Here is a 23,862-nt window from a genome sequence, read left to right as displayed (position 1 = left end):
AGGCACCTTCACTGCTTCCCTGGGCTAAACCAACCATATCAGACCATTGTTTGGCCAGGGACACCTCTCCTGGTAAATCCCACCTTGTGCTGAAGCAACCTCTTGCACATAGGCGGAACGATCTTCTGAACAGATCTGGAATTGGCAACAGACAACTAATTACACAAATCTATAGAATCGAGGGAGATCAGTGCTTAAACTACAAATGTCAGGTTTACTGTTTTCCAGCAGGCAAAGAAAGGGATAAATGCACTGCTGACGGTGGAACATTTGACAGCAATGCCAATATATCCAACCTCCAGGCTCTGCAAAATCCTCATCCTTCCCAGAAGACCCACTGGGTGGATAAATGACCTCTTCCATCTCCTTAATTCTACAATACCCACTTACTGCTTTCCCTTCTACTGTCCACTGCCATGTTTGGCATCTCTCCTCCACCCGCCTCTTGCCCACCGGACGCAGAGCTCTCCTTCCGGCAGAGACCACATCACTCCTCGTCTTCTCTGCAATGCCAAGCACTCAATCCCTGTTAAGCAGGCCAGCCATTGAACAGATTTAGTTGGCACTGTCTATACCTTTTAGACAACAGGGAGCTATTGTGGTGCTCTCCAGATATTGTTGGACTACAGCCCCCATAATTTCTGACCAATGACCCATCTAGTCCTGTTCTCACTGTGGCCAAACAGAGAGCCCTGTGGGAAACCCGCAAGCAGGATTTGAGCACAAGACACTCTTCCTTCCTGCAGTTTCCACCAACTAGTATTCAGAGGCAGTTCTGCCTCCAACTGTTGGAGTAGAACATACGGTAACTATCATGGCTCGAAGCTATCAATAGTGCTCTCCTCCATGAATTTGTGTAATCCTCTTTTAAAGCCATCCTAGTTGGTGGCCATTGCTGCCTCCTGTGGGAGGGAGTTCCATAGTTTTAACTATGAGCAACATGAAGGAGGATTTTCTTTTATCTATCCTGAATCTTCCAACATTCAGCTTCCCTGGATGTCCATAAGTTTGTGTTGGGAGAGAGCGACAAACATGTTTCTCAACCCACTCCCTCCATGCCATGCACCGTTTTATAAACTTCTATCTTGTTGACTCTTACGTGTCTTTTCACTAAACTGGAATGTCCCAAAGGCTGCAACCTTTCTTCATAGGGGAATCGCTCCACCCCCTTTATCATTTTGGTTGCCCTTATCTGATCCTTTCCCAACTCTACAGTATCATTAACCTCCCACCAACTCTGTCTAGATGAGAGACATCCCATTTTTATGAGCAACCATGGAAGGTAGGAGGGAAACCCATTGCCAACCCCCTCCCTGGCCCTTGCAGGGCCCCCAGTGTGGGTGCCTCTCCCTGCTGTTGTTGGGGATTCTGGTAGCAGCTCCTTCCTGTTTCTCCTGGCTCCCTTCAGGGCGCCCTCGACAACATCCCTGCAAGGCAGAGAGTGCAGCAGACCGAGATAAAGATTGAGTTTAATTTCAAGCTCTGTTAGGAATATTCACTGTTGCCAGAAGGAAGGAAGGAGAAATGAAAGGAGGAAAATCAGCTGGGGAAGAGGCAGCCTTGTCAAGAGGCCACCAATACTAAGTGTGGCACTTCACAGTTCACACACATTCAGAGCTGCCTGTTTAGCTCTGTGTGTGTGTGTGTGTGTGTGTGTGTGTGTGTGTGTGTGTGTAGACAGCAATACCCCCCTCCCTTTTGAACTCATGACTTCAGGTCCCTGGTAAAGGAATCCCAAATCTACAACCAACCATTTAGCACAGGGGAAGGAAGAGAAACCTTTCTCAACCTGAGGGCCACATTCCCTTCCAGGCAGTCTTCTGGGGGCCACATACCAGAGGCAAAAACAGGCAGAGAAATGCTGCCTTTGGCCCATCATAAAAACATAAGAAGAGCTCCGATGGATCAGGCCAATGGCCTTTCTAGTCCGCTTCAGTTTCTAACTTGGACCAGTTCTTACGGAGAATTGCAGCCCTGAGCCCAGCTTGTTGGCTCCCTCCATCCTGTGCCCGCCTGCCATCCAGGAAATCCTGTATTTTCCAAGCAATTTATGGTGTTCTATTAAATCATTCCAGTGATTCACAGCCAAGTTAAAATGCCATCCTATGCACATCCAGGGGAGTTAGGTGCATTCGACAACCACAGTTTCTCTGCAGCAGCGAAGTCCAAACAAAATCCTCTTTGGAAACCTGTTTGGGATACTTTTGAGTGCTTTGTGTCGCGAAAGCGCCAAATGCCCTTTCGATGAGGCCAGGGGAAGACAGAAAATACAGCTTGCGTCTGCAGCCAGTGGACTGATTAATTGTGCTAATTGATTGATTAATGCACTTGGCCCGGCTTTCTTTGGGTTCAGCATCTAGCAAGATCCTCAGGCCAGAATCCTCCCCGTGATTCCTCTGCGCACATGCAGGAATGTGCTGTCTTCATGAAGTCCAGGATTTCCAAAGATCATGCCCCCACCCCGCCTTCTCTTAGTGCTTATAAAAGCAGAAGGGCACTGGTTGGCTGCTGTGACAGAATGTGCCAAGACAGAATGTGGGGCTGATGACCTGATAGAGATCTAATCCTCCTCCTTTCACACAGCACATGCTGGGATGGGGAGGTGTTGGCTGGCTTGGTGGCATCCATGCCTCCCCTCCTTCTTGCACATGGACTGAGCAACTGGGCTGTAAGTGATCAAACAGCCTCCAGCCATGCTGAGTTGTGCCATGTGACTTTGGAGCCCCCCCGTGGCTTGGGCCACAGCTGCTTTTCCGGGGTCTCTGCCGCTAAATGTCACTGCATCTGGAATCGTCAACAAGCCCTGCCTGGATTCCGGCTGCCGCTGCAATGACAAGCTTGATTCCGCTATGTTCCCATTTTGCTCGCTGAGAGAGGTGACCTTTTGCAAACAACTCTCCAAGCTTCGCAAAGGCCACCACGACTGCAAGGAGAAGCAGGAGGGTGCATGGAGGGTGGTATAGAGCCCGGCTGAGGGCTAAGCTAGACCTCTGGGCTAGGCTAGCTTCCTCTAGCCGATGCTCAGGGCCAAAATGTGCTCAACAAAACACAGACATGCACACAGCACCTGCACTCTTGGAGCTGTGAAAGGGCCAAAATGTAGCCCCCTAAAAACCAGCAAAATATGTCCTTAGCAAAATCAAAGGGAAGCTGCAGCTGCCTCAGGAGGACAGGAGAGGAGGCTGTTCCTTGGCTGCAAGAATTTGATCATCAGGGACTTGGCTTCTGCCCTGCTTCCCACCCGCAGGCATCACACAGCCCCAGGCAAATGCTCTCCTTCACTGCTCCAGTCTTTGCCTTCAAAGACAAGATTGTTATCCAGCACTCAGCAACACTGACAGGAGTCAAACGCAGCAAAACTGGGGGGCCGGGGGGATATCAATAGCCCTCTAGATAGCCTCAATACCCCCCAGGCCTCAGCCAGCAGGGCCACACCAGAAGGTGCCAAGTTCCCTGTCCCTTGATGCATGGACCTGCCTCTCCACTGTTGCTCTGATCATTTGCTGCAGAGAAAGAGATCTGGCCCGAGAATTTTCGTTCTTTAAAAGCAATTATGAGAAAGAAAAGGAGACATTTTAAAGTTCATACATCTCGTTCCTTTGAGCCACTAATAAGATCCAGCTGAACCAATATCCTAGAATCAAAGGGCTAGCCTTGCCTTTGAAAACCCATCAAGCCTTGGAACAAGGGTACCTAAAAGATGGCTGGTTCCCCAATCAGCTCAGGTGGCTGCAGGGTTTTCAAAGGGGGCTTATCTGCGGTGGCCTCAATTGTGGGACCCTTTCCTCAAGAAAGCTCACCTGGGCCCTAGGGTCCCTTCCAACTCAACTGTTCTATGATTCTTTGCAAGCTGACCTGGAAGCGTCTTTGAAGAGGAAGGCAGAGTTCTGCAGGAAAAAGGAGCTACAAGGGCTTGCCTCTTTCAACAGAACCACATTTCTGAGGTTTCTATATGTAGGAGAAGGAAACATCTGTGCTGCCGTCTCACTCCTTGCAGCATTGCTGGAACCAGAGGACTGTGTGTTGTTGTCAAAGCAGCCTCTCCCCCCCTCCCCTCACGCACACGGACATCTCTGTTTATGTACATCAATCCCTTCATTGAAAACCGTCTGATGGTTTGGTTCAAGAGGCTTTGTTAGAACAAGACACCCATTTTCTTTTTTGACACATGATGTGGAACCTTGGGGTTGTTGGATCAATCAAAGATTAAGCCGTGAATCACCACCTTGCCTCCACTTACTCCCCTTCATGGATGAGCAGCCCCTAATGGGCACCACACTCTTTTACAACGGCACTTTACACCACGTGCAATGTGGTTGTGTGTTATCACGGAGGCAATGAAGCAGGCATCCTGCCGGAGATCACAAAGACAGCCTTCCGAAGCACATGCTGAAGCTTAGCAAGGGCTGCTTAATCCTGCTACACAAATGTATGGTGCGGCTGCATTTGGAATATGGTGCACAGTTCTGGTCGCCCCAGGATATTGTAGAGATGGGAAAGGCTTTAAGAGTAATTTAAACGATCAAGGGAGATGGAATGACTCCCCTATGAAGAAAAGCTGCAGCTTTTAGGATATATTTTTTAAGAAAAGGCATGTAAGAGGTGACATTATAGAAGTTTAATAATAATGGTGGTGGTGGTGATAATGATAATAATCAGTGCCTTGAGCGGTACTCAAGGGTACACAGTACTGGCACCTTTTTTCCCTAGAAGAAAAGCACTGATAATAATAATGTTATTTGTACCCCACTCAACCTATATGGCTTTAAAAGAGAATTGAACAAATACATGGAGGAGAGGGCAATCAATGCCTTTAATTAATTAATTAATTAATTAATGAAATGGCATCACCGCCCGATTATAAAATCAAACAAACCTCACAATAGTATACAAAAATAAAAAAATAAAACAACTATTTAAAGCATTCAAAAAGAATTAAAAATCAGTGATAAACTAAAAACAGATTAAAACACACATCCACATTCTGTGTATCTGGGTAGGCATGTCTATAAAGAAATATGTTTTTAGCAGGTGGCAACAAGAGTCCAGCAGAAGCACTTGCCTGGTGTCAATAGGCAGGGAGTTCCAAAGTGTTAAGTACTTCCCTATGAAAATATTGATTTATTACAAATGTAGAATGGGTATCATGTGGCACCTGTAACAGAGCCGGTTCCACATGAATGGCAGAGATGTATAAGATCATGAACAGTGTGGAGGAAATAGATAGTATTATGAGACAGTGAGAAAAAGTCTCAGAGGCCAGAGGGGTCATCTAGCAATGGAGCAGACATGCTCAGGAGGTGATGGTGTTTCCTCCACTGGGGATATTTAAGCAGAGATTTGACAGCATCTGTCAAGGATGCTGTAGTTCCATCCTGAGCAAGGAGGGTAGACAGGATCCTCCAAGATCCCTTGGGACATTGTTTTTTATCTTGCCATGACAAATGGTAACGTTTCTCATTATTTCCGCATGCAGACAGCAAGATCCCAGGAAGCGGAGGAAAAGCAAACGTTTGCACCTTCTTGAAAATTTGATCTAAAGTTATAATGCAGAACTTTATGCTTCATTCAATAGAAAACTCTCTCTCTCTCTCTTTCTCTCTCTCTCTCTCTGCTTGGGCAGCCATGCAAAGCCTGAAAGCTGGATTCTTCTGATATTGTTGCAGCAACTTTAAATAGTATTTTACTGTAGTGACAGCAAATGCTGCCAATAATCCTGGAAGGCACCAGAGGCTGCAGGATTTCCACTTGAAACAGACACTAGCAGGCAGCAGCCCATACTCTCTTCTCCAACCTGCTTCAATGTTTCTTAAAAGGATTTGCAGGGGGAAGATGCTCGGAGTTCATCCTGATGCCTGCAAGATGTTTTCCATTTCAATTTCAACAGAGAAAACATCACAGAAAACAAGTCAAACCGCATCCTGCTGAACTGCAGAGAAATGAGGTTCCAGTGTCAAAAAGCAAACACTGATATGCATAAAACTGTTTCCTCTTTGATCTCCCTAACTTGAATTAAACAGGTTTTAAATTAATCATTAAGAATGTGTCCTCCAAGGAATTCTCTGCATTCTTATGAAAGCAACAACTTGAAAAGGGAGGCAAGTCCCTTCCAGAGATCCAGATTAGGAGGTTTTTGGGATTGCTGTTTTTCATCTTACAGAAATGAGATTTCCATCTGTCTTAGTTGTTTGGTTGCTCTCTTAACTTGAGTGTTAAGTCCTTTGCAATTTGGAAACTGGGGTTGGAAAAAAGGAAGGCGTTTGCTTTCCCATTGCTATGTCAGTTCAAAAGCGGCTCAATAAGCACCACCAGTCTTTCAGAAATCCCTGACACGACGTTTCCACATAAATTGTCAGCAGGGACCAAGCAGGCAAACTCATTCCAGAGCACTGATGCTGCCTCTGGGCACCAACTGGGGGTAAGAGGTGGTCTCCATCCATTTGCACCCTTTGCTGTTGCACCTGAGCACCAGGAGCTGGCTCAGCAGCAGAGCAAACCAAGAGGGTTATTGAAACTGGGTATTGCAACCATTTCCAAAACCCTTCATTTGCAAATGCTCCACGACAGTGCAAAATGCAGGTGTTTTCAATCATTTGCAACTTCCCCTTTGCAAACAGACTGTTACTATTTGTGTTTCAAATCAGCTTCCTTTACATATTCCTGAGATTATTATTTTTTATCATTTTGGGTTGGCACAATAAAAGCAAACCACTCTGCCTGCTTCTGATCTCCCATCCTTGGGGAATAATGCAGGAGCCACTCTTGACTGAACACTGGATAATAGACACGTCTCCACTAGGAACACCAGCCTGTGTGTGCAAATGCGCACAGATTGCCTGCATGGATCAGAGAGGAGCTTGACCCTGTGGGTTTCATTTTATTGACAACCAGCTCCAAGGAAGCAGCTGCTCTAAGATAATCATCTGGAAAGAGCAGCTCACTTCAGACACTGCTTTGTTTCCAAAAAGCCCATCCTTGCGACAGTGGGGGTGTTTTTTGCACCTGGGAGGCTGGCAAGGCCTCGGGCAGGAATGGGGAACCTGTTTCAACTCCAAAGCCACATTCCCTCATGGGCAGACGTCCGGCGGTGTGAGAGTATGGTGCATGGGCAGGTAGAGCAATTAATGATGTGACTGTTCCCTTTCTACAGTTGGCTTTGCAAAGCTCAGAGGTACCTACATGAACTCAGACTACCCTTTCTCTGTCTACCCAGGCAAACACAACAACAACAACAACAACAACATTTATACCCTGCCCATGTGCCTGGGTTTCCCCAGTCACTCTGGGTGGCTTACAATACAGTGGTACCTCAAGTTACATACGCTTCAGGTTACATACTCCACTAACCCAGAAATAGTGCTTCAGGTTAAGAACTTTGCTTCAGGATGAGAACAGAAATTGTGCTCTGGCAGCGTGGCAGCAGCCGGAGGCCCCATTAGCTAAAGTGGTGCTTCAGGTTAAGAACAGTTTCAAGTTAAGAATGGACCTCCGGAACAAATTAAGTACTTAACCCGAGGTACCACTGTAGAGATAAAAACATAGTAAAATGTCAACATTAAAAACTTCCTGATACAGGGCAGCCTTCTAAAAGTTCTGTAGTTCTATATCTCCTTGACATCTGATGGGAGGCTGTTCCACTCTGAGGGCAGTACTGCCAAGAAGGCCCTCTGCCTGGTTCCCTGTAACTTCACTTATCGCAGTGAGGGAACCACCGGAAGACCCTTGGAGGTGGACCTCAATGCTTTTCAGCATCTTATTTCTTGTCATTTGAATCCCTTGGTTTGGATCCTACCCTCTGGAGCAGCAGAAAACATGCTTTCTTGAAGGGGTGGGGAGTTCTCTTTTGCTTCCCTTTTTAGGATATGCTGGGTACAATCTTCCCTGCACAGGTTTTCAGGCAAGGAGGATGGCATTAATATTCCTAACTGCAACTCAATTGTTCTTTAGATATAAAAGAGAAATTAATGAGATTCTGGCTGGTGTCACAGTGGTATTTATGTAATTACTTTTGATAATGCCGCCAGCTTCAGGCAGTTGAGGATGAGATCTCCTAATCAGCCCGCTGCAAGCGAATGACACCATCCAGCCCAGGCAATTGGGAGGCTCTGTTAGTCACCAAGCCATTCTGCAAAGGTGACGGTTGGTTAAACCACTGGCAAGATCCCCGCCCATGCAAATACCATTCTTTCCCCCCTCAATTTTGCCAAATTGGTTTGTTCCATCACAGCAGTAGCAGCAGCCTGGCTCATTCATTGCCTTGCACTTCGCTGTGTGTTAAGTGACTTGAAGAGGACATGACTAGGCGCAGGTGAGGACAAAGCGAGCCCAGCTGACGACACCACCTTCCAGGCTGAAAGAATCAGCCTTGCCAGTCCTCAGAGCCACAAGCAACGTGATTGGGATTGGGCAGACAGTTCAGTTATTAGAGCACGAGACTCTACAATTCTATGATACCAAATCTGTTTTTTGGAGGCAGCAATGCTGGGTACCAGTTGCTGGAAACCACAGGAAAGGAGAGGGTTCTTGTGCTTGAAACCTTGCTTGTGGAATTCCCACAGGCATCTGGTTGACCACTTTGAGAGCAGGATGCTGGACAGGATGAACCACTGGCCTGATCCAACAGCTGCTTCTTATGTTGATGCTGTTTTTGAGGGTTACAGAGCAAAGGCTGTGGAGTTATTATTGCAGGAGCCTCTCCCATTCTGGTACCCTCCAGATGCATTGCCTTCAGGTCCTGCATGTGGGCTTCTCATCTTAAGGTCCGCTATGACAACAGAACCTCCATGCCCAGAGACAGTCTACCTCTTAATACCATACGGTGGAAAACTGCTGTTGAAGAGCTGCTGTTGCTTGTGGGCTTCCCATTGCAGTATCTGGTTTGCCACTGTGAGAACAGGAAGCAGAACTAGATGGGCTCCTTTCGGCCTCATCCAGCAGCTTCAGGGCGCTTCTTACATCATCACTACTCTTGCTATGCTTTCAGATCTGCTCAGAAAGTCAAGGGAGGGAAGGGTGCAAAGTTTCTTGAATCTTTAATCTCAACTTTTAAGTGGTGATCTTGACATATTTGAGGCAAATACATTTTGAGGCTAATTCCTTTTTCCTCTCTAATCCTCCTTCCTGTTAACTGACATTTTAATCTCTCCCTTCAAGGCTCATTATGGGAGGTCTTTTTTCTCCATATGTTTATATAAGCCCGCAGGAAGAGAACTTACTTAAGAGAAATGAGCTTCAAGTGCCTCTTGATTCCTTAAGCCCCAAATTAGAGTCTTTATCTCTTTAAATTTTAATTCGTGCGCTGGATTTCAAAAGTCTTTCATCTGTCTTCACCCTCTCACCAGGTGCTCTCAGTGGGACAGATTGCCATTTCCAACTTTTCTCTTGCTCATTTGGGCAAATGTCACCATGCTGAAAACCCTCCACTTTGTTCTTGGACTCTTCTCCATCCTCCCCCCACCCCCAAAAAAGAATTCTGGGAGTTGTAGTTTGGTAAAGGTGCTTAGCATTGTTAGGAGACCCTATTCCCCTTCCAGAGCTACAATTCCCAGAGTTCCCTGGGAAGAGGGATTGATTGTTAAACTGCTCTGGGAGAAGAACAGGGGTCTCCTAGCAACTCTCTGCACCCTTAACAAGCTACAACTCCCAGAATTCTTTGGGGAAAGCCATGACGGTTTAAAGTGGTGTCATAGTGATATTAGGACAGGTAAAATTGTTTTTGTATACAACCACAGCTGCCAGGATGTTCTTTGCCCAGAGGTGGAAAGAGGACACTGTCCCAACAAAGGAAGAAAAGCAAGTAAAGTTAATGGACTATGCAGAAATGGCAAAACTTACGGGAAGATTAAGAATTCAAGAAGAAAGAACTTTCAACGAAGAATGGGGTAGACATGTGGATTATTAAAAAATATATTGTAAATATTTCAATACATTAACATTAATCTAGTGGTTAAAGGTGACTTTGGAAGACTTACAAAGAGTGATAAACAAAAGGTGCTAAGGAAGAGATACCGTTTTTTGCAAATGTTTGTATAGGGAACCAAGGAAGGGGAGGAGGGAAGTCTAAACAACTACAACTACGTATGCAATCGTATTTGACGGTTATTGCTGTCAATTTGAAAAACTGAAAAATAAAATTATTTTTAAAATAAAGTGATGTCATATTGCTTTAAATGTGCGGTGCGAACGTGGTGTTGGTCTAAGGCAACTTCCTGTGTTCCGTTTCAAATGATTCAGGAGAGGAAACACAGCCCAGAATAACTAAGGAGATAGTACAAGAATACTTGGCTAGTTTAGATGTATTCAAGTCTCCAGGGCCAAATGAACTGCATCCAAGAGTATTAAAAGAACTGGCAGATGTGATCTCAGAACCACTGGCAGTCATCTTTGAGAATTCCTGGAGAACAGGCGAAGTCCCGGCAGACTGGAGGAGGGCAAATGTTGTCCCTATTTTCAAAAAGGGGAAAAGAGAGGACCCAAATAATTACTGCCCAGTCAGTCTGACATCAATACCAGGGAAGATTCTGGAGCAGATCATTAAGCAAACAGTCTGTGAGCACCTAGAAAGGAATACTGTGATCACCAATAGTCAGCATGGATTTCTGAAAAATAAGTCATGTCAGACTAACCTGATCTCGTTTTTTGACAGAATTACAAGCCTGGTAGATGAAGGGAACGCAGTGGATGTAGCCTACCTTGATTTCAGCAAGGCAATTGACAAGGTGCCCCATGATATTCTTGTAAAGAAGCTGGTAAAATGCGGACTTGACTATGCTACCCTCAGTGGATTTGTAACTGGCTGACTGACCGAACCCAAAGGGTGCTCATCAATGGTTCCTCTTCATCCTGGAGAAGAGTGACTAGTGGTGTGCCACAGGGTTCTGTCTTGGGCCCAGTCTTATTCAACATCTTTATCAACGACTTGGATGATGGACTCAAGGGCATCCTGATCAAATTTGCAGATGACACCAAACTGGGAGGGGTGGCTAACACCCCAGAGGACAGGATCACACTTCAAAACGACCTTGACAGATTAGAGAACTGGGCCAAAACAAACAAGATGAATTTTAACAGGGAGAAATGTAAAGTATTGCACTTGGGCAAAAAAAATGAGAGTCACAAATACAAGATGGGTGACACCTGGCTTGAGAGCAGTACATGTGAAAAGGATCTAGGAGTCTTGGTTGACCACAAATTTGACATGAGCCAACAGTGTGACGTGGCAGCTAAAAAAGCCAATGCAATTCTGGGCTGCATCAATAGGAGTATAGCATCTAGATCAAGGGAAGTAGTAGTGCCACTGTATTCTGCTCTGGTCAGACCTCACCTGGAGTACTGTGTCCAGTTCTGGGCACCACAGTTCAAGAAGGACACTAACAAACTGGAACATGTCCAGAGGAGGGCAACCAAAATGGTCAAAGGCCTGGAAACGATGCCTTATGAGGAACGGCTAAGGGAGCTGGGCATGTTTAGCCTGGAGAAGAGGAGGTTAAGGGGTGATATGATAGCCATGTTCAAATATATAAAAGGATGTCACATAGAGGAGGGAGAAAGGTTGTTTTCTGCTGCTCCAGAGAAGCGGACACGGAGCAATGGTTCCAAACTACAAGAAAGAAGATTCCACCTAAACATTAGGAAGAACTTCCTGACAGTAAGAGCTGTTTGACAGTGGAATCTGCTGCCAAGGAGTGTGGTGGAGTCTCCTTCTTTGGAGGTCTTTAAGCAGAGGCTTGACAACCATATGTCAGGAGTGCTCTGATGGTGTTTCCTGCTTGGCAGGGGGTTGGACTCGATGGCCCTTGTGGTCTCTTCCAACTCTATGATTCTATGATTCATAAAAACTAAGAAGATCCCTCCTGGATCAGACCCATGGTCCATCTAGTCCAGCCTCCTATCCTCACAGTGGCTGACCAGATACCCCAATGGGAAACACCCAAGCAGGATTCGAGCACAAGACCCCTCTTTCCTCCTTGGTTTCCAGCAACATTGCTTCCTCCAACTGTGGTGGCAGAGCACAGCCATCATGGCTAGTGGCCACCGATAGCCCTCTCCTCCTCCATGAATTTGTCCAGTCCTCTTTTAAGGCCATCCAAGTTGGTGGCCTCCTATGGGAGCGAGTTCTGGAGTTTAACGTTTCGCAGTGAGTGAAGAGGCAGTCCAGGTCTCCTTCCTTCTCTGCCCCCAAAAGCCATCAGAGTTTGAGAAAAAGCCCTAACCAGCTTGTACTACGGCACCTCCTCCAAAACAAAGGAGAAACCCAGGAGCGCTGACCTCATTTGCCCCCGAGCCCAGGGTGCGTCAATCCCTTTGCCGTCGTGGCCATCTGTTTCTTGCTCCTCTGTGGCTCCCAATTAAGGACACGCCGGAGACACGTTTGTGCCGCCAGAACAAGCCACTTAGCACCATTCAAATATTCATAATGAACGGGGCGCAGAGGAATTCTTCAGAATGCATATTTTTAAAAAACAAAATTGCACTCGGCAAAAGCCGCAGGAGCCTCCAGGCAGCCTCCTGCGGAAGAACAAGCCAGGCAATGGAGGATGTGTCAGGAAAGCAGAGTTCCTGCCATGAAGGACTTTAATAAGGAATCCGTCAGCACTGGGGAAAGAGATGCTCCTTCCACCCCCTGGGATTTGTGTCCCATTACCCACACTTGGGTTATTTGTCTGGATAAGGCATCCCTGCTGCGCTGGGGATTGGCATCACCGCAGGCCACTGCAACTTCTGGCATTGAGGAGTTATGAGAAGAGGAAGGAGCGGGAGCAGCTCAGAGAAAATCCAAATTCCCATTTAGATCCTTCGCTCTCTTGGTTGCAGGAAGGAAGCACAGGTCGCCGCGACCCCATTATTACAGAAAATTGAGTTATTAATACATGCAGGAACCTAATAGCCGAGGAGTGGAAATCTGCCTCCCCAGCGACATCTCCAAACCAAAGGCTGCCTCATTTTTAAAAACAATTATCTAAAAAGGGATGTTGCTTTCTTTCCTCACCATGTTAATTAAACGGTGGGGCAAGACCAGCCTCCCTCCACTTACAAGGAGTCAGATCTAAAGGCCTGCTCGCTTTCTGCAAAAAATCATCATTTGGGGATTTCAGGCCAAACCTTCTCCATCAAAACAGGACACGGGGTGCTAAATCACGGCTGTCAGATATGAACACGCAGCTTCAGGTCTTGAGTGAAGGAAGTGCAATCCCAACACACAAGCAGGAAAAATGAACAAGGCTGATTTCTGAAAAATCCGACTGCTAGCAGAGAAACAACTGAATTGAACTTCAGGTGCCCCTGTGAAATTCTGTCTTGTTCTTGGTTAATTCCACAAAGTCCCTCTGAGGTTGAGGCTGTCACATTTGAACCATTGCGCCAGGAGCCTCTACCAGACATATAAATACAACACCTGCCCATCATAACAACCTAAGGAGAGGCTGCTGGGATCAGGTCAATGGCCCATCTAGTCCAGCATCCTGTTCTCACAGTGGCCAACCAAATGCCCCAATAGGAAACTCACAAGCAGGATTTGACCACAAGCACACTCTCCCCTCCTGCGGCTTCCAGTCATTGGCATTCTGAAGCATTGCTGCCTCCAACTGTGGAGGCAAAGCATAGCCATCTTAGTTAGTAGTAATTGATATCCCTCCTCTCCATGAAGTTGATGCTAGTTCAACTATATCTTAGGAAATTTATGGACGTGATGGTTTAGCATTGATGTATCCAATTACTGTTACTCTCTTATTGCAGAAATCTAGATGCAAACTAGGCACTTCTTGCTTTGAAGTCCACAGATGCCTCTCCTTTGATGGCTCCCATTTTTTGCCTGGAGGAGAGCAGCAGAGTACAGGGTGACTCTCTGCTTAGCATCTGCATAGCCTGTGTCTTGGCATAATTCCACTTGCAACCACTGCACACGTTAAAAGAAATGCCTATGAGCTGGTGTCCGTGGCATTGTCACGACAATCCATTTTCCAGAGTTGTCTGTATGATTCAACAGAGCGATTGTCTGATGAACATAAGACCCATGGAGTACTCAGGTAATACAAAACCCATTCCATGGCTCATTCACCTCACCAGTTATCGTGGCAGCTATTATTTATTTATTATTATTTTGATTTCTTCATCGGAGAAATGTTGGAGGGTATGGAATCACAGCTATGACATTTCCCAGAACAAAGTCTTCTCAGAACAGCTCACAATCATGGAATCCTGATGTTTAATCAAAATACCTTTTCATGCAATTCGCCCCTGCTGTTCAGTTTCCTGCCTTCTGGAGCAACAGAAATGAGGCCCATCACCTTTGTGAGAGTCCTCCTATATGTGATGACTATTTTGCCTCCTCATCTCAAAATGCCCAACTTCTCCTGCCACCTTTCCTCCTAGGATTTGACCCTACAAGCTCCTCACCATCTCTGATGCTCTCCTTTTTGGAAACACCCCAGGGTGCCAATATCCTTAAAGAGGAATGCCTAGAAGTGGACCCAGCACATCAGGTGAAGTCTGACCAAAGTAGAACACAACGAGACCATGACTTCCCACCTTCTGGATAGTATACATCTTCTTGATGTAGCCCAGAATCACACTAGCTCTTTGTTGCAGCTCTGCCACACACCTGGCTCATGTTCAATTTGTCATCTACTAAAACCCCAGGTCCTTTCCCAGTTTTTTAAATCAAGGAAGGTGCCACCCACCAGATGTATTTGTGCATCTGGTCTTGCCTCGCAAAAAGGAGGATTTTACATTTATATTGGTTGAAATCCATTTGGTTGGCTTTGGCACAGTTCCCCCACCCTGTTGTTTGTTAAGGGTGCTGGTAATTGCAGCTCTGTGAGCTCTCTCTCTCTCAGGTTTCTTTAGGGAAAGCCATGTGCTCTAAATGTGTGTGATAGCACATGGTCGCTGCCTAAAGTCAAGCTTATTTGGTCTCAATAGGAATGAGACAGAAAATCTGAGTTCCAGCTGAAAGGATGCGTGCTTAGGTTAAAGCTAAGCAAGCCTCTCTCTTGGGTCTGGGCAAAAAATAGTAAACCAAGTCGCTTAAGTTATAAAGTTAACCATAAAACTGTAGATTTTGGAAGGGACCCTAAGGGTCTTCTAGTCCAACCCTCTGCAGTGCAGGAATCACAGCTTAAAGATTCCCTGGAGATGTCCAATTGACTTCTATTTAAAAGCCCCCAAGGAAGGCAAATACTCCAGCTTCTCAAATAGTCTGTTCCACTGTCAAGCAGCTCTTACCGTCAGATAGGTCTTCCTAATCAAAATAACACCGTCTATGCTCCCATGGCTCCCAAATAAGCCCCATCCTTCACATTTCACAAGCATGGCCAAAGCTTTGCACCTTTGCCTACACAGCCTTGCACTTTCCAGTGCCAGCATGGAGGAGCAGAGAAGTGCCTTGGGCTGGATGTTTGCTGTCCTCCCTGGACTGCACAGCCTCATAAAGTAATGACTCTCCTAATAAGGTGCATTTGCTGCAGTGATAAGTGGAGCCAGGAGATTGGAGAGGACAATAAGCTCTAATCAGCATACCCCTATTTTTCCCCTGCGTAATCTTCCAAAGCTGTTTATGGGAAGATTTTGCTCTTTTGCTCCACTTCCAGACACAGCCTCCTCCCCCCCCCCCGCCTCAATTAACATGTTTCAAATTTTAAAATCTTGGCTCTTGGAGTTGGAGAGGCAGCAACAGCGCAGCTCCCCACCACCCTGATGTAGGAAGGAGCAGGGGTCTCTTTCCCATCAGCAACAGGAGCAACCCTCAAAATGCATTATTTTATCAGTTGCTATTTTACCATGGGACATGGGTGGCGCTGTGGGTTAAACCACAGAGCCTAGGGCTTGCCAATCAGAAGGTTGGCGGTTCGAATCCCCACGACGGGGTGAGCTCCCGTTGCTCGGTCCCTGCTCCTGCCAACCTAGCAATTTGAAAGCATGTCAAAGTGCAAGTAGATAAATAGGTCACGCTCCAGCGGGAAGGTAAACGGCGTTTCCGTGCACTGCTCTGGTTCGCCAGAAGCAGCTTAGTCATGCTAGCCGCATGACCTGGAAGTTGTACACCGGCTCCCTCGGCCAATAAAGCGAGATGAGCGCCGCAACCCCAGAGTCAGTCACGACTGGACCTAATGGTTAGGGGTCCCTTTACCTTTACCTATTTTGCCATGGCCCATGATGGGTGAACTCCAGGCCATCACATCTCGTTTCAGGGGGCTGGACTAGTTGACCTTTGGGATTCTTTCCAACTCTACAGAGTTCTATGATTCAGTGGTCATAGAAGGATTGTTATAGCTACTGGGAAGCAGCTCCTTTGAGCTGAAGAAGAATCAGGGTGGGCTGGATTCTGACACCCCCCCCTCCAGTGGGCCAGGTTTGAAAGGTGGGTGGGGCTGCACACCTGTCAATCACCTGACACCACAATGACCACAAGTGGCCCATTTTTGCCTGGGCAGAGTGAGATCAAGCATGGTACTTTGCAGGCATCTCCAGTCAGCTGGTGATCAGTGCTTGTAAAGCTCCTTTCAACCCAGCTGCCTCTCTACAAGCCCCACGCATAGCAGCAGATATAGGGCAGGTGGGTGTATCTTGGCCAAAGGGAACCTAAGTGATGTGGTTACCGTCCTTAAAGAGATGTGACTTTCCTCTTTTTAAAAGCTGGCACCAGAGGGCTTTGTCCACAGCTGGAGAGCTAACAGGGTTGTTTTTTTAATGCTAATACTTCAAAACGGTCAGCCTTTCTCTTTTGCTGGCCTTGACCCCCTCTGTTTCTGCTTGCAGATTGTGTTGGTTCTAAGGATTCCTGAAGCTGTGATTAGCTGTGATCCCTGCATTGGAGGGGGTTGGACTTGATGACTGCCTTAGGTCGTTTCTAACTAAAGGTAAAGGGACCCCTGACCATTAGGTCCAGTCGTGGCCGACTCTGGGGTTGCGGCGCTCAGCTTCCGGGTCATGTGGCGAACCAGAGCAGTGCACGGAAACGCCGTTTACCTTCCTGCCAGAGTGGTACCTATTTATCTACTTGCACTGCGTGCTTTTGAACTGCTAGGTTGGCAGGAGCAGGGACCGAGCAACGGGAGCTCAGCCCGTTGTGGGGATTTGAACCACCGACCTTCTGATCAGCAAGTCCTAGGTTCTGTGGTTTAACCCACGGCGCCACCCGCGTCCCTTTTCTAACTCTAGAATTCTTTTATTCTTTATTGTGGACAGCACCAGCCACAAACCTCAGCTGCTGTCGTGCAGGGGAGGAGGTAGGACTGGGAGGCTCTCCGTCCTCCTTAGCTGTTTACCAAGGATCATTTCTGCATGGAAGAATTTCAACCTCATACTTTTCGTTTGTGCAAATACATCTCCCCAAATACCACAATGCACATGCCTGCCTTGTCTTGTGGAAAGGGCACATGGATGTACCGTATATGTTGTAACAGCCTGGTGCCTTCCAGATGTTTGGGACAACAACTCCCACCAGTCCCAACCAGCAGAGCTGAACGATGCTGAGACTGATGGGAGTTGTAGTCCAAAGCATCTGGAGGGAACCAGCCTGAGGAAGACCCAGCCCATAACTGAACAGACCTGGCTGAAAAAAAGCTGAGAGAGGCCAGGTTTTGAGGACACGTCTCAGGGAAAGAGTTCCATAGCTGTGGAAGAAGAAGAGTTTTGGATTTGATATCCCGCTTTATCACTACCTGAAGGAGTCTCAAAGCGGCTCACAATTTCCTTTCCCTTCCTCCCCCACAACAAACATGCTGTGAGGTGAGTGGGGCTGAGAGACTTCAAAGAAGTGCGACTAGACCAAGGTCACCCAGCAGCTGCAGGTGGAGGAGTGGGGAAGCGAACCCGGTTCCCCAGATTACGAGACTACTGCTCTTAACCACTACACCACACTGGATTTGAGGAATCATGAGGGAGAAGGTACTTATTAGGGCAGCCTTCCTCCACCTGGCACCACGTGTTTTGGACTACAGGTTCCATCAGCCTAAGCTGCCTGGGGCTGATGGGAATTGTAGTTCAAAACATCTGGAGGGTGCCAGGTGGAGAGAGGCTGGTGTGCTTCATGGGCAGAACAAATCCTGCCCCAGGCAGCTTCTTACCCAATGAATAAAACAGCACAACAAAACCCCCCCAGTGGACAAAGGCCGGAAGCCCAGAAAAGGCATTAAGGCATTTGGCAAAACGGGCGGCGGGGGGGGGGGGGAATGAGGCAAAGAATAAACACTTCCTGCACCCGAGTGAGCCTCTTGTGCAAACACAAAGCATCTTGCAGCACCTTAAAAGAGGAGCAAAGGGAGCGTTCTGGAAATGGGGAGCCCTAGTCAGCTGAAATGGCTGCCTGAGACATAGCCAAGGGTGGCTGTAAGGAGGAAGGGGGATGGGGCCTGATCCTATACCCACCAAGGAGCAGCCTGCCTGCCTGCAAATCTCCCTCCTAGGAGAAAGTCCTCAGGAGCCCTTGCAGGATCATGAGCTCCTGTGTCGTGAGCAAACCAAATACACGTGTCCTCAAAGACTCTCTGCTTTGCACTGCATTTTTGAAAAGGAAGGAATCGTTAAGCGCCCCCATGTGCAAAGGAAGGTTCCATCAAAATGAGGGGGGATGGGGAATAGATGAGAAGAAGAAAACCTCCAGCCAGAAAGCGGCCACCTGATGTGAAATAAGTCATCGTACGCTAGGCAAACGAGGGGGAAATGAAGGAATCACATGGTACATATGCTTTTTTTAAAAAAGGCTTCTTCAGCAGAGGTCAGGCATCCTCAGAATACCAGCAGCAGCCTTCCTGTGCTGCAGCTGCTCGCCCTGAAACCAGGACCATGGCATCTCCACTCCCCTTCAGAGGCTCACAGACAGTGTCACAGCTCAGAAAATGCAACCAGGGAAGCATGCTGGCCAGGAAAGGAGGCAGGATCCGGCCCAGGAACTTCCCAGCCCCTCAAATCAAAGAAAGGGTAGAGAGAAAGGGGCGTCCAGGAAATAACCCCACCACCACTCAAGTCATACTCAGAGGAGACCCATTGAAACGAATGCATCTGAGTCAGTTGTGTTCATTAATTTCAATGGATCTACTCTGAAAGGGATTAACACTGGACACAACCCCTTGGTTTCAACACTGCTTTAGGCTGGGCTGCAACTCTTACTCAGGAGTAAGCCCTACTGTGGGACTTGCTTCTGAGTTTGTTTATGATTGTTAATTAATATTGTTTTGTGGATTATGAGTGATGTAATGCTTTGTGAACTTTATGACTTTTCTTGTGGTTGTGCTGTGGTTTTTAATGTTTTAATAGTGTTTATTTAGGACTTGTTAATTATTTCATATAAAGTATGTTGCAATTGTGATGTTCTACTATATTATTTATTGTATGTAAGCTGCTTTGTGACTCACGTGAGTGAAAAGCAGCATAGAAATAGAATGAATGAATGAAACTGAAATATACTCGGAGTCAAGAGTGGATTTCATGCTCTTTATTCAGCTCATAGTGGTGAGGAGGAATGGAAGTTCCTCCAGAATGTCTGCTTTATATACATTATTTACACAATGGGCCCCATGTGATTGGCTAATTCCGGGATTCTCCTGTAGGCCAATCAGGCTGTGGATTCACTTCCACCTGGAGCTGGATTGGGTGGCTCCTGCGGACCAATCATACTGCTGCATTGTTCTAGGACCAATCAGACTGCTGCATTTTGGATCCTATTCAACTCAGTACATAACAGAAACACACACCTGGCCCTCAGAACTCTCCCCAAGCCACACCCTTCATGCAGGATACATGGGTGTGTTAGGATATTTCCGTTCCACCTTAAGAAGGGAGCAGGTTGTTGTGTCACAGCCTGCGTATTTCCTGTTTACAGGATGTTTCTGTTTTTGTATATAGCTTGTGTTTCCTCTCTCTGTGCCTGGACATCGAAGCAGGCAGTCATGTTTTTTTCTTTGTTCTGATCAACGCTGAATAAAGTTGTAAATAATGCTCTCCTGAGTGCATCTTTCGTTGTGTGAACTCTGCAAAGGGCGTGCACAGTCCTTGGAATGTGGAATGCTGTTTGTGAGGCTTGTGTCGCTAATTGACTGATACTGCGTTTCTACAGGAGATCGATGGATCGTCCGGAGACGGCGTGGGGGCATGATGGCCTTTGCCTCCCTGGCAGTATCCCAACAGGGTGAGAGTGTAGAAACCAACCTATAGCACAAAGGCAAAATTTACATTTGTTGCTCCACTTCCTTTTGCCTCTGTCCCCATCAGCCACTGGCACATGGCCCCCAGAAGGTTGCCCAGATGGAAATGCAGCCCTTGGAATGAAAAAGGCTCCCATTCTTCTGCTGTCGCATTGTTTAAAACCATTTTTATGCTGTGCTATTCTTGTGGGCTGCTCTGGGCTCTCTTTAGGGAAGGAGGAGCGCCAGCTACAACCGTGAAACCAGACAGAGCTCTCTCCTGTGGCTCCTCCCCTCAGAGCGACACTTGAGGATGGTGGCCTTGCTTCCACCAGTGCTATTTGTCCCCATGTGCTTTTAGGGTCCTTTGATATCATTTTAATCATTCTGATTGCTGCTTTAATGTTTTAGTGCTGCTTTGATGTTTTAATTATGGAAGCCGTCTATAAAAACCCTTTAAATGCAGAATAAAAATGACTGTATTCATTTATTTAATGGAAAATAGCTGTTGGTAGACCTTTTCTGCATGGATCTGGCACTTAAATGGGGGCAAGAGTCAGACTGTCGGCAGTGAAACTGTTCCTTTGCAGGATTTTTGTCTTCTTCCCTATTTTAAATATTGATTATATTTTTATGGGTTTCTTTTTACTTGGAAATCCATCCTGAGATAATGGGAGTGGTGAAGTACAACCAACCAATCAAGGAAGCCATTTAGGTCATTGGCAAGTGTGATGTCCTGAGGCAGCAAGTTCCACAAGTTAACTCTGAAATGCCAGAAAGTTCTTCTCTTCGTCTGTTCTCAACCTTCTTAGCCCACAAACTTCTCGGTGACCCAGAGTCCTTCTATTAGGAGGGTGTGGGTGGATGCAAACCTTTCTATGATGTTCCTAGAGACAATATATAGCTATTATTACTAATAGCCATTGATAGCCTTATTCTTCATGATTTTGTTTAAGCACCTTTCAAAGCTGCCCATGGTGGCAGCTATTAATACATGCAGAGGCTATATAGGATTTCAGACAGGGAGTTTCCCCCAGCTCTACCTGGAGATGCCATCAGGGACTGAACCTGTGACCTTCTGGATGCAAAGCAGATGTTCTACGCTTCCCCTCACGCCAGATCATTTATGAACATGTTCCAACTCATGGCTCCCTACTGCTGGGCTGAACTTCTGAAAATCCTAAAGTCTAGCCTGGAAGGGAGTTTGTGTAGGCATGGGTAGGAAAACTAAGGCCCAGGGGCCGGATCCGGCCCAATCACCTTCTAAATCCAGCCCGCGGACTGTCTGGGAATCAGCGTGTTTTTACATGAGTAGAATGTGTCCTTTTATTTAAAATGCATCTCTAGGTTATTTGTGGGGCATAGGAATTCATTCATTCCCCTCCTCCCAATATAGTGTGGCCCCCCCACAAGGTCTGAGGGACAGTGGACCAGCCCCCTGCTGAAGAAGTTTGCTGACCCCTGGTAGAGGGAACAAAGTCCTTCTGGGTGTTTAATAAGAGGAAGTTGCATGACTTAAAACAGGTGCTTTTTTGTATGCCAAAATGTTCTAAAAAGGTACGCAGCAGCTCTCTGCTTGCCATCTCAAGGAGGTTCCTACTTTGCCTGCAGGGTTTAACATTTCAAAACAAGAATTCATTTAAATGTTTTTTTTTCTTTTTTGTTGTTGTTCCCATTAGGGACTTGACACACACACAAATCTTGCTGAAGTAATGTTGAATTTTCGCATTAATTTCTCCTTCCTCCTTGATCCCCTCCTTAACTTATCAAAGCCATGAAACAGGACTCCCTTTCCCACCCAAAGCTGTGAGACAGAGAAGAGTTGGAGATGGCTGAAGATGGGCTCAGCACCCCTGAAACAAGGTCAGGGTGCCCTTTTAGCCAGAGATATAATCGATGCAGGCAAAGAAAAAACAGTGTGGGATGGAGTGGTAAGTGTTGAATTACTAGGACATGGGAGACCCTGGCCGGATCCAGTCGTGACCGACTCTGGGGTTGCGGCGCTCATCTCGTTTTATTGGCCGAGGGAGCTGGCGTACAGTTTCTGGGTCATGTGGCCAGCATGACTAAGCCTCTTCTGGCGAACCAGAGCAGCACACGGAAACACTGTTTACCTTCCCGCCGGAGCGGTACCTATTTATCTACTTGCACTTTGATGTGCTTTTGAACTGCTAGGTTGGCAGGAGCAGGGACTGAACAACGGGACCTCACCCCATCGCGGGGATTCGAACCACCAGCCTTCTGATCGGCAAGTCCTAGGCTCTGTCGTTTAACCCACAGTGCCACCCACCTCCCTAGGACCTGGGAGAACCAGGGTTCAACTCCCCACTTGGCCACGAGGCTCACCGGGTGACCTTCTGCCACTCACCGCCTCTCAGCTTAACCTACCTTGCAGGGTTGTTGTGGGGATTAAATTAAATGGGGCAGAACCATGTGCACCACTTGGAGCTCCTTGGAGAAGAGGTGGGATATTAACACAATATGTAAAATAAAAAATGAACGGCACAGCTAGGTGGCAGTGAGAGAATATTGCAGAGGCAGGATTTTAATCTAGAGTAAGGAACGCAATTGGAGATGGAGGCAGCATTTCCAGGGGAGGAAACCCACTCATTTCTCCAAGTCACCACTTCCCTGCTGCTGCTGCTGCTGCTGCTGCTGACTTCCAGAACCTGTATGCATTAGATTATTCAAGGTGGAGTTGTGGGGCAGACAGTCTCCAGGGCCTGGCTAATTCAATTGCACACATCCATTCATGCAAGGTGTGCGCAATCACCCCGGGGCCCAAAGGAACCAAAGCTTGTGGCTTGGTGGCGCATGGTGTCGCTCCTGACAATGAGCCCCACACAGCCTCCCTGCACCTGAAATCACACAACCCGACAGCTATATTCGTGACACACGCCTCCTGTTTCCAGTTTCCCATTTATCAGCTGAGCACCTGTAACGAGACACCATCCAACTGCCATGAAATAAATTAGTCTTCTCAGGCACAGATATGCAGAAATGCTCCCCCAGCCACAAGCATTTTACGACAGGCCTTTCAAGGTGCGCTCCCTGAAATTTCCTGTCACATGAAGGGACCTAGTCTGCCTGCCTGTCTCTCCCGCTCCCCATTCTGGCCTTAAAACTCCTCATTCCCAGGTTTCATCTTGTTGTACTCTCCCATTGCACTGCTAAAGGGTCTCTAACTGCTCCAAGTGAAAGCCACTGTCCCCTTTGATATGACCTAGAGAACAGCTGCTGCTCCAGGGATGCAGTTGTGCCTGATTTGCTCTGCCTTTGAGGTGGAGTAAGAGGCATCCAGGTCTGAACTCCAACACAAGAACATAGGAAGAGCCTGCTGGATCAAGCCAGTGGCCCATCTAGGACAGCATCCTGTGCTCACAGTGGCCAACCAGATGCCCTTATGGGAAATCTGCAAGCAGGATTTCAGCACAAGAGCAACCCTCCCCTCCTGCAGTTTTCAGAAACTGGTTTTCAGAAGCATCACTGCCTCCAATTGCAGAGGCAGCGCATAGCTATCATGGATGGTAGCCATCAATAGCCCTCTCCTCCATGAATTTATTTAATCCTCTCTTTCAAAGCCATCCAGCTTGGTGGCCATCACTGCCTCCTGTGGGAGGGAGTTCCATAGTTTAACAATGCACTGCATGGAGATGGGCTTTCTTTTATCCACATCTCAGGTTCCTCTTTGCCAGCCGACTCCCAGCCAGCCCTCTTTCCAAGCCCAGCCATGACCGTGCTG

The 23,862-nt window shown here is 47.1% G+C and overlaps 1 protein-coding gene and 1 long non-coding RNA gene across 4 annotated transcripts in view; one reads left to right on the top strand and one right to left on the bottom strand.

Moving 5' to 3' along the window:
• The window catches only part of FRMD5 (FERM domain containing 5), a 136,890-nt gene that overhangs the window by 27,913 nt on the left and 85,115 nt on the right, over positions 1 to 23,862 (bottom strand). The gene's annotated exons all lie outside the window — the stretch shown is intronic.
• On the top strand, positions 16,439 to 23,861 carry LOC307203090. The gene is made up of 3 exons (XR_013833130.1): positions 16,439 to 16,552; positions 21,893 to 22,051; positions 23,801 to 23,861. It is a non-coding gene; the product is annotated as an uncharacterized lncRNA (long non-coding RNA).

This window comes from Podarcis cretensis (genome assembly GCF_951804945.1).
Source record: "Podarcis cretensis genome assembly, chromosome: 14".
In the NCBI taxonomy this organism is placed as follows: Eukaryota; Metazoa; Chordata; class Lepidosauria; order Squamata; family Lacertidae; genus Podarcis; species Podarcis cretensis.
Note: the sequence above shows the minus strand (reverse complement) of the source record. Positions and strands in the feature narration are given on the sequence as shown.